Genomic DNA, 13710 nt, shown 5'->3' with positions numbered 1-13710 from the left:
AATTTCATTTCCAGATTTATGTAGTACTCTTTATTGTTAAATACTTGTGAGTTTTTGGACCAACAGTGCACTATAAATTCTGTAGATGCTGGACCCTAAAGTGATTGAAAGTGCAAAAGAAGGTGGAGATTTTCTTGGGTTATATGTACCCCACTAGGAAGGTTAAAATTTGCATTTCTTTTGGCAGCTTTAAGCAAGTTCACTTTAACGAAATTAATACACTTGGAGTGTTTCATGTGCTAATCTGTTAGCTTGTTCAGTTGCTTTCTTCCTCTAATTGCGTATCTCTTATTCTCTTCTTCCTTCCTTTAGCTTTTAAAATGAACAGTGTCTACGGCTGTGCGCTCTATTGGTAAGAGTAAATCACCTATTCCAGAGGCGGATCTAGGACTTAAGTTTTATGGGTTCAACCTTTAAGATTTTTAGCATTGAACCCATTGTATTTTAAAGTTATTGGTTCATATTGCTATATATTGCAATATTAATGAATTTTTATACATAAATTTATGCTCCACGCCAAAGTACTTGGTTCAATTGAACACGGTGCCGATACATTGCATCCGTTTCTGACCTATTCCTTATACTTATTTTTTAAGAAAAAGCACTTGTCCCTTACCACTGTACCGTTAAATACTCTTTTACTATCTGGGAATCTTCTCTTTTGTTTTTTTCTTTTGGAGCAAAATGGTTGGGGAATCCTGTTTCTGGAGATGGTGTCAGGTGTGGGAGAGAGTGGGTGGCCTCTACATATTGTTGACTGATAGGGGTTGGTCAAGCCTTATCGATGGTGATGGATCCATGATTTGAAGACCGTGGGTTCTGTTAAAATGTGGTCAAGCCTTATTGACGCTAATGGATCCAGGATTTGAACACCACGGGTTCTACTAAAGTCAATACCGTGTTTGTTAACTGATAGAGGTTGGTCGAGCCTTATAAATGGTGGCGGATCCTTGGATCTGAACACCGTGGATTCTACTAAAGGTTGGAGCTACCAAAAACTATATAAACGGATGTGGCTTATGAGACTCAAACCCAGATCTACCATGTGGTTAGCCTCCACTCTCAAGGTTTTCACCTCTGAACTAAATACTTATCTACTGTTATGGGTCCATATTCTATTTTTTACTCACTTTTAGTTAGCATTTCACATTTTGGCCTCAACCCAACTGGCTTGAAACTAATTTTCCTGGGAAGAAATGTTATCCCTATTCAATGCATATAGAGGCAAGTTTCTGAATGGCTGGTTCTTTAGTTGTCTTTCATTTTAGCAATTGAGCAAATCTTTTGTAAGTGCAATGTTTGGATAAACTTAAAAATATTGTTCTCTGTAAAAGCCTAATAATTGGCTTGTTTTGTCTCGCCATGGAAACCTCTTTTACAGCAAGCACCATTTTCTACTGTATTTTCGTATAGCCGCTTTCTACTTACCAAGGCTCAAATCGTACCGGTGTTTATCCATTTGCTTAAGTTTTGATGGGCTGATTACCTCGTTTGTGGTAGTGAGAGGCAGCAAATAACCAGTGGATATGCAGAGATGCGCATAAGCTGGTTTGAACGCCTCGCTTAAAAGGTTTGTATCTCTACTTCGTGTTATGTTAGCTTTCTCAATCTGTGATTCAGAACCTTTTCCAACCAAGAGGTTGTGAGTTTTAGTCACCCCAAGAGCAAGGTGGGGAGTTCTTGGAGGAAGGGAGCCGGGGGTCTATCGGAAACAACATCTCTACCCAAGGTAGGGGTAAGGTCTGCGTACACACTACCCTCCCCAGACCCCACTAGTGGTATTATACTAGGTTGTTGTTGTTGTTGGATCTGGTTCCATGTCTTGTTTCTATTGCTGTCTCGAAGTCATGAGGCAAAAGCTATGGGAACGATTAATTCATTTCTATTTGTACTGAGTTTAAACTAGGGATACTTAAGTGCATGCAATTTTTGGTCATCAATCTAAACTTGGGCAAGTCGTTACAAGTGGGTTTAAAGTGATTTTGTAATTTCTTTATCAGTAGATTGAAGTTAAAGCTGATAATTAGATCATGCCACGAGACAGCGATAAAATGACACGTTCAATGAAATTGTTTGGTGTAAATAAACTGCAAATGAAATTGCTTGGTCTAAATAATTTTTTGAATAGATTGCTGTGGACTTTGTGGTTTATATTGGTTAGAAGGTTTGGAGGAAGATTTTGACTTGTTCTCAAATTTAGCTTCTTCACGTTTTTGAAGGAACATTATGTTAGATTAAAGTGGAATATTGATTGGGACATGATTACTCTATTGGATAGGGAAGTAACAGTGGTCCATTTATCTATTTAATTAAAAAGTGCACATGTTAACGTCAAGAATATGAAGGTCTCTTGACATAATGATCTTACTATTTTTGAATACTAATCTACTTTCTAGTACGTAAAGGTTAGGTATACGCCTTCTATCTCGAATCTTGGCCTAATAAGTTTTGATCCCTTTTAGTTTATTTATCTCTCTCTAACCATTATACTAAATTTATAGTTTTTTCACTTCTAATTTCTGCCAAATTTTTAGCCTTCCAAATCTTAAAAAGTCTTAACCTGATTTGTTTTGTGGAATCATTTTCTTTTTCTTTCTACTGATCTCTTTCTGATGTAAAGATGCATTGAATTCCAAGTTTACTGTTCTGCAAATAAAATTACTTTACTGTTCAAAATGGAACGACGTGTAAATCTGGTCCATTTTGAACTAAAAAATAAATCATACAGTTTCATATAAATAAAGAGGTGATGATTCCAATTTCCAAAGCAGCCAAACACTACCCTATTTGTGTGTTGGGCAAATGTATTGGAGTACTATTAATAAATAATGACAAGTATTTTAATAAAAATAATAAAATAAAATGACAATCCCTGGACAAAAAGAAGCAAACTGATAGACATAGCTCATGAAGTGGCTAAGATCAAGCAATGACATATACCCATTATTTGTATTTCAGCTAAACATGAGAATGGAAAAGCAATTATTACTTGATCTTTTGTCTTAAAAAAATATCAACTTAAGAGGAGATCAAGAAATAAAAAGGAAAAAGAAATGGTACAATCTTGTGGTCAAGAGGCAACAATTGAAATTAAAGTTTACAAATTCAAATTTTAGCTGTCTTTCTAGTTGGCTAAGTTGGGGCCTTCTTCCTTGTTAACCTCATATGCAAAATAATTTCTATTCACCAGATTTGCTTGAGCATTTAAATATTTATAAGTAACTAGTCTCAAGCTACGCGCGTTGCGCGTGTACTTTGTCTTATCGACTATGAATTTATTTAAAAGTTGTGTTTAAATTACAAAATAAAAGTGCAAGTTCCTCAAAATGATTATGAATGCTAGATCGTGTGTAACTAATTAAACAAAGAAAGAAATTGTCTCAAAGAAGTTCTCAAATATCAATCAATAGTCCAACCTAAAATCCGTTTCAACTTTATAATTTCATAACTTAATTTCACAAGTTATTATGCTTCCTTTTTAATTTGAGGAAGAACTCATATAAGTACAAGTAATAATCTATGAATTTCAAACGATCACATAAACCAAAGTGCAATGAAAATCCGAAAAATACATTAAAAAAATACTAAAGCAAGCTAGCGAGAGAATTTAAAACTGATGGATGGCTCATGTATGACATATTTACTCAAGAGAATGAGTAATTAGAATTAGAACTGAAAGTGTATATTTGGTTTTGAAGTGTTACTATTCAAGTGGAATTAATATTTGAATGATTCTATTATTGGCTAACTTTTAAATATATGAAACATTAATTATCTCTGGGCAATGTAAAATCTATTTTAAAGTGTTGCAACACATGTATTCCGTCTTAAATTGAAGGGCATATCCTCTAGTTTTTACGAAAAATATAGTCATTTATGTAACGTAATAGTAATACGAATTTATTATATGCTTTTATCACGATTCTTCAAGGAGCCGTCTAGTTAGCACAAATTTATTTAAAAAATGAATCTTTCTTTTACAGATATCGTGAAGAGGTTGGTCATATAGTTCCTAGAAGAAAAAAAAATAATAATTAAGTGACAATATAAAATTTAAAATGGCTAATATTGCGTGAATATTTTTCAACAAATAATTTAATATAAAAATTACCGAGAGCCAATTGTTGGAATTGATGAAATTAAAGTCAACTCATTTTGAATGCATTTTGTCTTCTATTATTTCATCCTCATCTCCTTAAGTTTGAAATTTAAGTAATTTAACTCTTAATACTTTATTGCAAGTGGTTTTGTTCTATTTTTTTTATTTCTTTCATCGCCGGTGGTCTTTTTGTGAAAATAAATTAAATTTATACACCCTAAGTTTTTCTGTAAACTGGAAATAATTTTACTTATGTCACAAATTTGAAAAAGAAATAATTGTTTTATATTCAGATTCTTAGTGTTTGCTCATATCGAATAATCAATTGTAAGTAGATTTCTTTTCAATAACAATTCTCTTTTTCAAATAGTTTAATCTTTTGGGTAAAGGGATAATATTATTTTTCTTTTTCAAATAGTTAAAAAATCGAAGGTGGAAAACATTCATGCAAACATGTTTCCAAAAAAAAAAAAAAAAAAAGCAAAGGAATATTTTTTTGTGAATCGCAGAGAGTTATAATCACTATATATCAGAAATAAACTATATAATTCGAAAACCCTCCTAGAACCATATCTATTTTTTTTCGTCAAAAAAAAGTATTTATATTTAGCTCAAATATGTCTTATTTGAAAAAGTTAAAAAAATCATAAATTATCATATTGGAATAATTGATAATTTTGAGTATATAACTTATTTTTCAATATTCTGAATACATGTAATAATTAATTAAAAACCTTTGAAAGCTAAAGATATAATACATAATAATATTATTAGTGAAATAGTCTTCTACATTTAGAAATATCTCAATATAATAAATTGAAATGTAAAAAAATTATTAAAAAGTGGATCACCTTCGTTATTATCGAGAGCCTCGTACTTCCTGTTTATTTGATATATTTTTTTAATTCTTTCCTTTACTTATTCTGCTTATAATTTTTACATAATTTAAGTATAAAATTTATATAAGGTAAACTTTTAATGTTTAAAAGTTCTATCAGGACTTTCTATATAGTTCAAATAAGAAAAATTTTAATAAGAAATTTTTTAGTTAATTTTAAATTTTTAGAAATTAGCAAAATAATTAAATGACTATTTTTTTTTAATGAGAATTATATTTGAAAAGGATAAAAAAAGTGAAAAATATTTCGCTAAGGACTTTCATATTTTTAATATAATGTAAGATGTAAATAATCTATGTCTAGAAAGGTGGGTCTTCTCATCACTACCGAATGATTAAAAAAAAAAAAGGAGGTTATGCACAAGGAAAAACTGATAAATTAATAGTTCTAATAAGTTTAGTGATATTAACCAAATTGGAGGTTACCTTTTCTTTCATTTTTCAATTCTAGATGTATCGTGCTAGTACTTTATTTTGAGTTATTGTGGACTTAAAAAGGAGGGGAAAGTGAAGGGGCGTATGCAGCCTTATAATATCGGTTCAATTGAACCCATAACTTTCGATGTGGAGTATAAATTTATATGTCAAAAATCACTACAATCACAATAAATTATAGATATGAACCCATAACTTTAAGGATATAATGAGTTATGTAGTAAAAACCTTAAAAGTTGAACTCATAGAGTTTAAATCTTCGATCTGCCTCTGGGCAAGTGCACATATAGTTGATTTTGGGACCATTATTTAAATTATAGTCATCATTTTTTAAGTTTAATCACTTCATAACTAACGTTAGACATACGTGATAGAAGTTATTAAAATTTGCATTTGAAGTCCAATTATTATGCCTACCAAGGTCAAATATCAAATATAACAACAACAACAATAACAAACTTAGTGTAATCCCACACAGTGGAGTCTGGGGAGGGTAGTGTGTACACAGACTATCTCGTAGAGATAGAGAGGGTGTTTCCAATAGCCCCTGGCTCAGTGCAGCCATAGCACAATAATAATGAAAAATAAACGGCCAGAAACAAAAATGAGGAGCCATGGAAAAGAAGCATCGAAAACAACAAGATAGTAAGATAACCAAAACGAAAGCAACAACAAGCAATAATAAGACTAAAAACAAGACGAGAGTATGTACTAATCTACTAGTAAGACCAAGAAAAACAACTCGGCCACTTAACCTTCTACCCTAATCCTCGACCTCCACACCTTTTTCTGTCAAGGGTCATGTCCTCGGTAATCTGAAGCATCACCATGTATTATTTAATCACCTCACTCGAGTACTTCTTCGGCCTACCCCTACCGCTCTTTATGCCCTCCAAGGTCTACCTCTCACACCTCCTCACTGGTGCCTCTGTGTCTCTCCTCTTCACATGTCCGAACCATCTAACTCTAGCTTCTCGCATCTTGTCCTCCATAGGAGCTATGCCAATCTTGTCCCGAATAACTTCATTTCTAATTCTATCAATCCTGGTATGCCCGCACATACATCTTAATATTCTCATTTCAGCTACATTCATCTTCTGGACATGTAATTTCTTAACTGGCCAATACTCAGCCCCATACAACATAGCCAGCGTAACCACCGTCATGTAGAACTTACCTTTATATTTTGGTGGTACTTTCTTGTCACATAAAACACCAGAAGCAAGCCTCCATTTCAAACACCCCGCCCCAATACGATGTGTGACATCCTCATCAATCTCTCCATCCTCCTGTATAACTGACCCAAGATACTTGAAACTTCCTCTCCCAGGGATGACTTGTGAATCCAACCTCGTCCGTTTCATGAGTCGCATCATTGAACTTGCACTCCAAGTATTATATCTTGGTCATGCTCAACTTGAAACCTTTAGATTTTAATGTCTGCTTCCAAACCTCTAACCTATCATTAACACTGTCTCACGTCTCGTCAATCAGCACAATGTTATATACAAATAGCATGCACCACGACACCTCCCTTTGAATGTGGCGCGTCAATGGGTCCATTGTGAGGGCAAATAAAAAAGGGCTGAGGGTTGACCCTAGTGCAACCTCATCACAACTGGAAAGTGATCTGAGTCCCCTCTCACTGTCCTCACCTGGGTCTTAGCTCCTTCATACATATCCTTAATCTCCCTAATGTATGCCACGGGTACTCCCTAACCTCCAAACACCTCCGCAGAACCTCCAAATATCAAATATGTATGTTTGAAATTCTACATACAATTTTTTTTGGAAAGTAATAGAATGTTTAGTCAAACTTCTAAAATCAACTTATTTTGAAAAGTGTTGTTCTCAAAAATACTTTTAAAAAAATTACTTTTGGTGAGAAATAATTTATGTGTAATTAATTAATTTGAAAAATACTTTCGACCCACAATTAGCGTTTGACCAAGCTTTCCAAAAATATTTCTAATAGCATGTTGACCAAGCTTCTAAATCAGTTTTATTTTAAAAAGTGCTTTCTAAAAAAATAATTCTAATAAAAAGTAGTTTGTGTTTGACTAATTAATTTGAAAAGTACTTTTGAGCAACAATTAGTATTTGATCAAATTTTTAAAAATGTTCTTCTAAGTATATTTTTCTCAAAATTGCTTTTCAAAAAAGTATTTTGGGAAAAAAATTATTTTTTTTAAATTTCTCAAAAGATGCTTTTGCTTCTACTCGAAAGCACTTTTTCCCTTCTAAAATTTTGGTCAAATATTATACTACTAAAAAAAATACGTTTGGCCAAAATAAAGTACTTTTGGTAGAAAAGAAATTTGAGCAAATAGGCTATAACTGTATTTTTGTCAAAAGTACTTTTTTAAAAAAAGTACATTTATGAAGAAACTACTTTTTCTGCTTCTTAAAAAGATCTTCTACATTACTCAAAAAAAAAATCATTCTAAGAATTTGACCAAAATTCCTTGACTTTAGAAAAATAGTACTTTTGACAAATACAATAATATACTTTTAGCTAAAATAAAACTCTTGACCAAACAAGCTACAAATATGTGTTAAATGGCACTCTAAACACTGGTTAGGAAGAGTAAATGACAAAGCGATTAGGGGAACTTTCGGAAATAATTATTGTTTGGAGGTTTATTGCGGGGCTTAACTATAATTTAGCTAATTACATTTCATAGCTACTAATTTTTTATATATTTTACATTATATTCAATTTCACTATATTGAATTCAGTTGCATTCATACAACAAAAAATCAAGAAATATGGTGTATATCGTTGTATTAAATTCGATTGTATATAATATATTCAATTAGGCTATATTTATTTTAAACTATTTTATATTGTATTCAATTTTACTGTATTCAATTCGACTGTATTTTTAAAAAAAATCACAAATACAGTGATATTCTACCGTATTTATTTGTAGTTACTTTTACATTGTATTCAACTTACTGTATTTAATTCGACTGTATTCAAACAAATTTTTTTAAAAAAATACAAGGATCTGCCACAAAAAATAATGTCACGACCCAAAATTCCAATCACGGGCCGTGATATCGCCTAACACCGCTTGCCAGGCAAGCCAACACACAACTGATAAAAATATAGAAGAAACGATATTTTACGACTAACAACATGATAATACGAAAATAAAAGCATTTCAAAAGTAAACAAGATAAGTCTAAAACCAACAACTACACAATCCATCGCAAGATGTGGTGTCATAGTACATGAGTTTCTAGAATTTATTTACATGCACTGTTCTGAAAGAATATACAACACTGTCTGAAAAATGAATACAGTATGATGGAAACAAAAAAAATGACTCTAAGGCATGCGAACGTGAAGCAGCTTTACCTTGAATCACCGTCTAGTATCCGCTAAGTACCTCTTGGGACTCCGCTGTTATCAATGTCAAGATTTGCGTGAGAAGTGCAGAAGTATAGCATGAGTACAACCGACCTCATGTACTAAGTAAGTATCTTGACTAACCCCGGTAAAGTAGTGATGGGGTTTTAAGTCCAAAGATACTAACTAATAAAACAAGTTCAGTTAAGTAGGCAACAGAAACAATACTAGAAATAACAAGTAAATTACGAGAATAAATATGAGAAGTAGTAAATGAATACCTAATTGAAATCACTGTCAATTTTCTCAATATCACAACCAATCCTTTTATAATAGCTCAAGTCATGAGGTTAAAGCGATAACCACCAAAACAACTTAATAAACCCATGAATACTCATAAGATGAAGAATGTGTTCAAAATATCAAATCAAATGGCATGACAACACCCTTTGTACATTTACCTCATCCTCACCAAACATATGCATGTATGTCAAATCAAATGGCAAGACAACACCCTTCGTACATTTATCTCATCCTCATCAAGTATATGCATAACAATACCAATCAGATAGAAGGAATACAAATAACAGTAATAATAAAGTAGTAGGTACACAAATAATATTAACAAATAAGGCAGAAGCCTAGAGATAACTGTAACAAACAAGGTATGAGGCACAAGAGTAATGATGGCAAATAAGGTAGGAGAGCATATATTTCATTAACAAAAGGTAGAAGGTTTAGATAAAATAATAACAAATGAGCGAAGACATAGATGTAAATATAACAAACAAGAAGAAAAGTATGATTCTGACAAGATAAACAGATAGAAGGCGGGGATAGAATAATAATAAATAAGGTAGAAGGTAAATACGTGGCAACAACAAACAACATAAAAGCATAGATGCAGCAATGACCACTCAAGATAAAGGCATAAATGTATCCTCAAGGTAAATATAACATAATATAATACAAGTCTCTCACGAACCATTTGTGCGATGAACTCTCATCCTCACATTATAATATAAAAGCAATTACACAACATCACCCTTCGTGCTTTTACTCTCTTCCTATGATAATGTAAAATAATGGCACGGCATTATCCTTCGTGCATAATAATGTATATAAAATGGCACGTCATCACCCTTCGTGATTTACACTCTTCCTCGCATGATAATGTATATGCAATGACACGACATTAACCTTTATATTTTTCACTCTTCCTCACATGATAATATATATGCAATGGCACGACATCACCCTTCGTGCTTTACACTCTTCCTCACCAATAACATGTATATCAACAACAAGCAAGGTAAGAAGCATGGATAACATCAAGAATAGTGGTTAAGAAAATATACCACCTAAATATCAATTACAACTCTTATACCAATAAATAATTCAATAAATTAAACTTCAAGAACCCGATTGTTCAAGCATTTTGACAAAGCTCAAACATACTCTTCAACGTAAGTATGGAATCCAAATACCTCTCAATAACGGTCATAGACATGTATTTGTGATTAGGTATAGTGATGATCGAATTTAGCACATCAAAAGTTTCACAAAGAGTCTATCATATTTAATCAAGTTGTAATAGGTTGAATCATGGTTTCTAGCATTGAAATTAGCATTCATACTATTGTACAAATCAAGTAAAACATGAGGCAAGAAAATCACATAGTCCAGCAAGGCACAAAGAATCTTAAAATCTACCCCGCGCATGGATAACCCTGGCACATGCATATACGCTCGTCACCTCGCATGTACGTCACCCCCCGCATGTAGCAAACAATATCATTTTATTAGGAAAAGTTCCCTCAACAAAGCTAGGCAAGACACTTACCTATTTCTGGAACGCAATCAATAATCAACCACGACTTTTCCTTTAGAACAAGCCTCCAAACCAATTGAATCTAGCCAAATATCGTTCAAACAATTCTAAATAAGCTTTAGAAACTGCCCACAGATGAAAAAGGTTCAATCTTTAGCTAAATTGAGAAGGTTAACAAAAAGTCAACCGGGCCCACGTGGTCGAAATCTTAGATTAAGACCAAATCTCAATTACACATTCACCCCCGAGCCAGGATATGTGATTTATTTCGAAATTCGACTTTAATTTGAGCTCTAAATCTCAATTTTATAAAATTTCTAAATTCTACTCAAAACTCTAATTTCTACATTGAAATTCATAGATTTGATGATAAAATTCATGAAAAAGTAATTAAATTGATTGCAAACAAGTTAAAGTTGCTTACCAATGCATTTGGGAAAAAATTCCTCTTACAAAATTACCTCTATAGTGTTTAGGGTTGAAAAATAGTGTAAAATGAGCTAAGTCCCATTTTCTTCAACTTTTACCCAACTGCATATGTCATAATTGCGAAACACTAATCGTAAAAGCGATCGGTGCAACAGACCCACAGATGTCGCTAATACGACTTTCCCCTCGCAATTCTGAAGAGTCCCTTCATCGCAAATGCGAGCTAAGCTTTACATTTGCGACACTGCCATCCCCTAGCTCCAAGTCACAAAAGCGACTCCAAGGTCGTAAATGCATCAACCCGCCTGTCCAAGGTCACATCAGTAGGTGTGTTCGGGTTGCAGCTCTCGCATTTGCGAAGTCTTCAATCCCAATCCCAAATTCACATTTGCGAGGCTCGCAATTGTGATAAGGTCTTTGCCAATGCGAGACCTGCAACTTGAACACACATACTGTTGTGCATGGGCAGTTTCAAATCAATCCGCAATGCATCCAAAACTCACCCGAGCCCCTTGGGCTCCAAACCGAACATGCACACAAGTGTAACAACATCATATTAGCTCGCTCGCTCTCTCAAATCATCAAAACAACATCTAAAATCACAATTCGATCACCAAAACTTTCGACCTTTAAGTTTAAAACCAAATTTTCCAATTGTTTCATATAATGCGCCGAAACGCGCTCGGGTCACCCGGGACCCAACCAAACATACGTATGTCATGACCCGAAATTTCCACCCTCAAGACCGTAATGGCGCCTAACATTTCACTTGCTAGGCAAGCTAATGTTAGATGTATTTATTAACTATTTTTAACAAACTTCAAATTCGATAACAATAAGGAAAGTGAATAGTCTAAAATAAGATAAATAAGCTAATAAGTGACGACATTTAAATACAACCCCGGATCTGGTGTCACAAATACATGAGCGTCTAAGATACTACAAATAATGGTCTGAAATAACCATAACTATCTGAATAAAATGAACAACTAAAAGAAGTAGAAAAGGACTTCGGAGCTACGGACGTCGTGCAGCTATACCTCAAGTCTCTTCTGGGTAGCTGGATCCGAGCAAGTTTACGGTACGCCGTTAGGACCAACTCTGTAAGTGCCGAGCCTAACCTCCACGAAGTAGTGATGAGACTCAAATCAACCAGTAGAGAGTCCTGAATAACCAGTCATATAACTCATCTCAACAACCGATGCCAATTCAACAATCACAACAAATATAACTTTCATCAACATGTTACGGCATGCAACCCGATCCCACAATATAAACTTTAAACAAATCTGTCGCGGCACGCAACCCAACCCCTCCATATAATCATCTGTCAATATCATAGTCCATCCTTATTCCGCCTTTTCAATTCATTTCTTTTCAATTTTCGTTGCGGCGTGCAACCCAAACAATGTCAATTAACAATAGTAACTCAATAACTAAGATTTACAAGAAATCATACATCAAGAGGACAAATGTACGAGCAATGGAGAATAACATGATAATCACGAGGCTCGAACTACTCGGATATCTCAACTTTACCAACTCAATGGTATCTACTTTTAACAACACATACAAGTGAAACTACTTTAATGAAGGCAACAATTAATACGAAACTATAAGTCATAAGACAATTTAGATATATGAGGGAAACAAATCGAGACAAGTAGTGAATAAGTATGGAATCATGGAGGGGATGGATATTTTAATACAAGAAATGCTAAATGGCAAGTAGCAATTATGGCATGAAAGTCAAAATAAGCATGTAGCAATTAAGGGATGAAGACAAGTCATAATATTAAGCAATGAAAATAGGGAAAACAAGTAATGTAACGGTTAAGTCATGGAAACAAGTAATCCAGGAAAGCATGAAAACATGTAATTTGACGGTGTATACACAGTTATACACTCGTTACCTCGCATATACGCTGCAACACATGTAATTCACATAGTACATAGCTTAAGGGTTCCTAATATTTTCAAATCAAGGTTAGACCCAATACTTACTTCACTCCACAAGCAACTCAAGGTTCAACCACGATCTTGCCTTTAGAACAAGCCTCTAAACTAACCAAATCTAGCAATTTATTGACCAAACAATTCAAAATAAGCTTTAGGAACTACTCACGAATGAAAGAGGTTCAATTTAGGTCATTATTGAAAAAGTCAACCCCGAGCTCGCTTGGTCAAAATCCGAGATTCGGACCAAAATCCTATTACCCATTCACCCCCGAGCCTGTTATGTGATTTATTTTGAAATTCGACCTCAATTCGAGGTCTAAATTCCAAATTTATGAAGATCTCTAATCTTTCCCAAATCCCTAATTTCTACTATGAAAATCCTATATTTAATGTTGAAAACTTATGAAATGTTATGGGTAATTGAATAAAAGTAGATTAAAGTCACTTACCAATGAATTTAGGAAGAAATTATCTTGGAAAAATCGCCTAGTGTTTAGGGTTGAGAGTTTGAAAGAAATGAGCTAAATCCTGTTTCCCCCCTCTTTTATCCAGTTGCAGTTATCGCAATTGCAATACAAGGTTCGCAATTACGATAATCGCAAAAACGGCCAACCCCTCTCAAAAGCAAAGAAGTCATTGAGCATGTTGTCGTTGCAAATGCGACAATTTCATCGCAAATGTGAACCAAGGTCGCTGCAGATGCA

This window comes from Nicotiana tabacum, chromosome 2, assembly GCF_000715075.1.
Source record: "Nicotiana tabacum cultivar K326 chromosome 2, ASM71507v2, whole genome shotgun sequence".
Taxonomy (NCBI): domain Eukaryota; kingdom Viridiplantae; phylum Streptophyta; class Magnoliopsida; order Solanales; family Solanaceae; genus Nicotiana; species Nicotiana tabacum.
The sequence above is the reverse complement of the archived record's forward strand: the minus strand, read 5'-3'. Positions refer to the sequence as shown.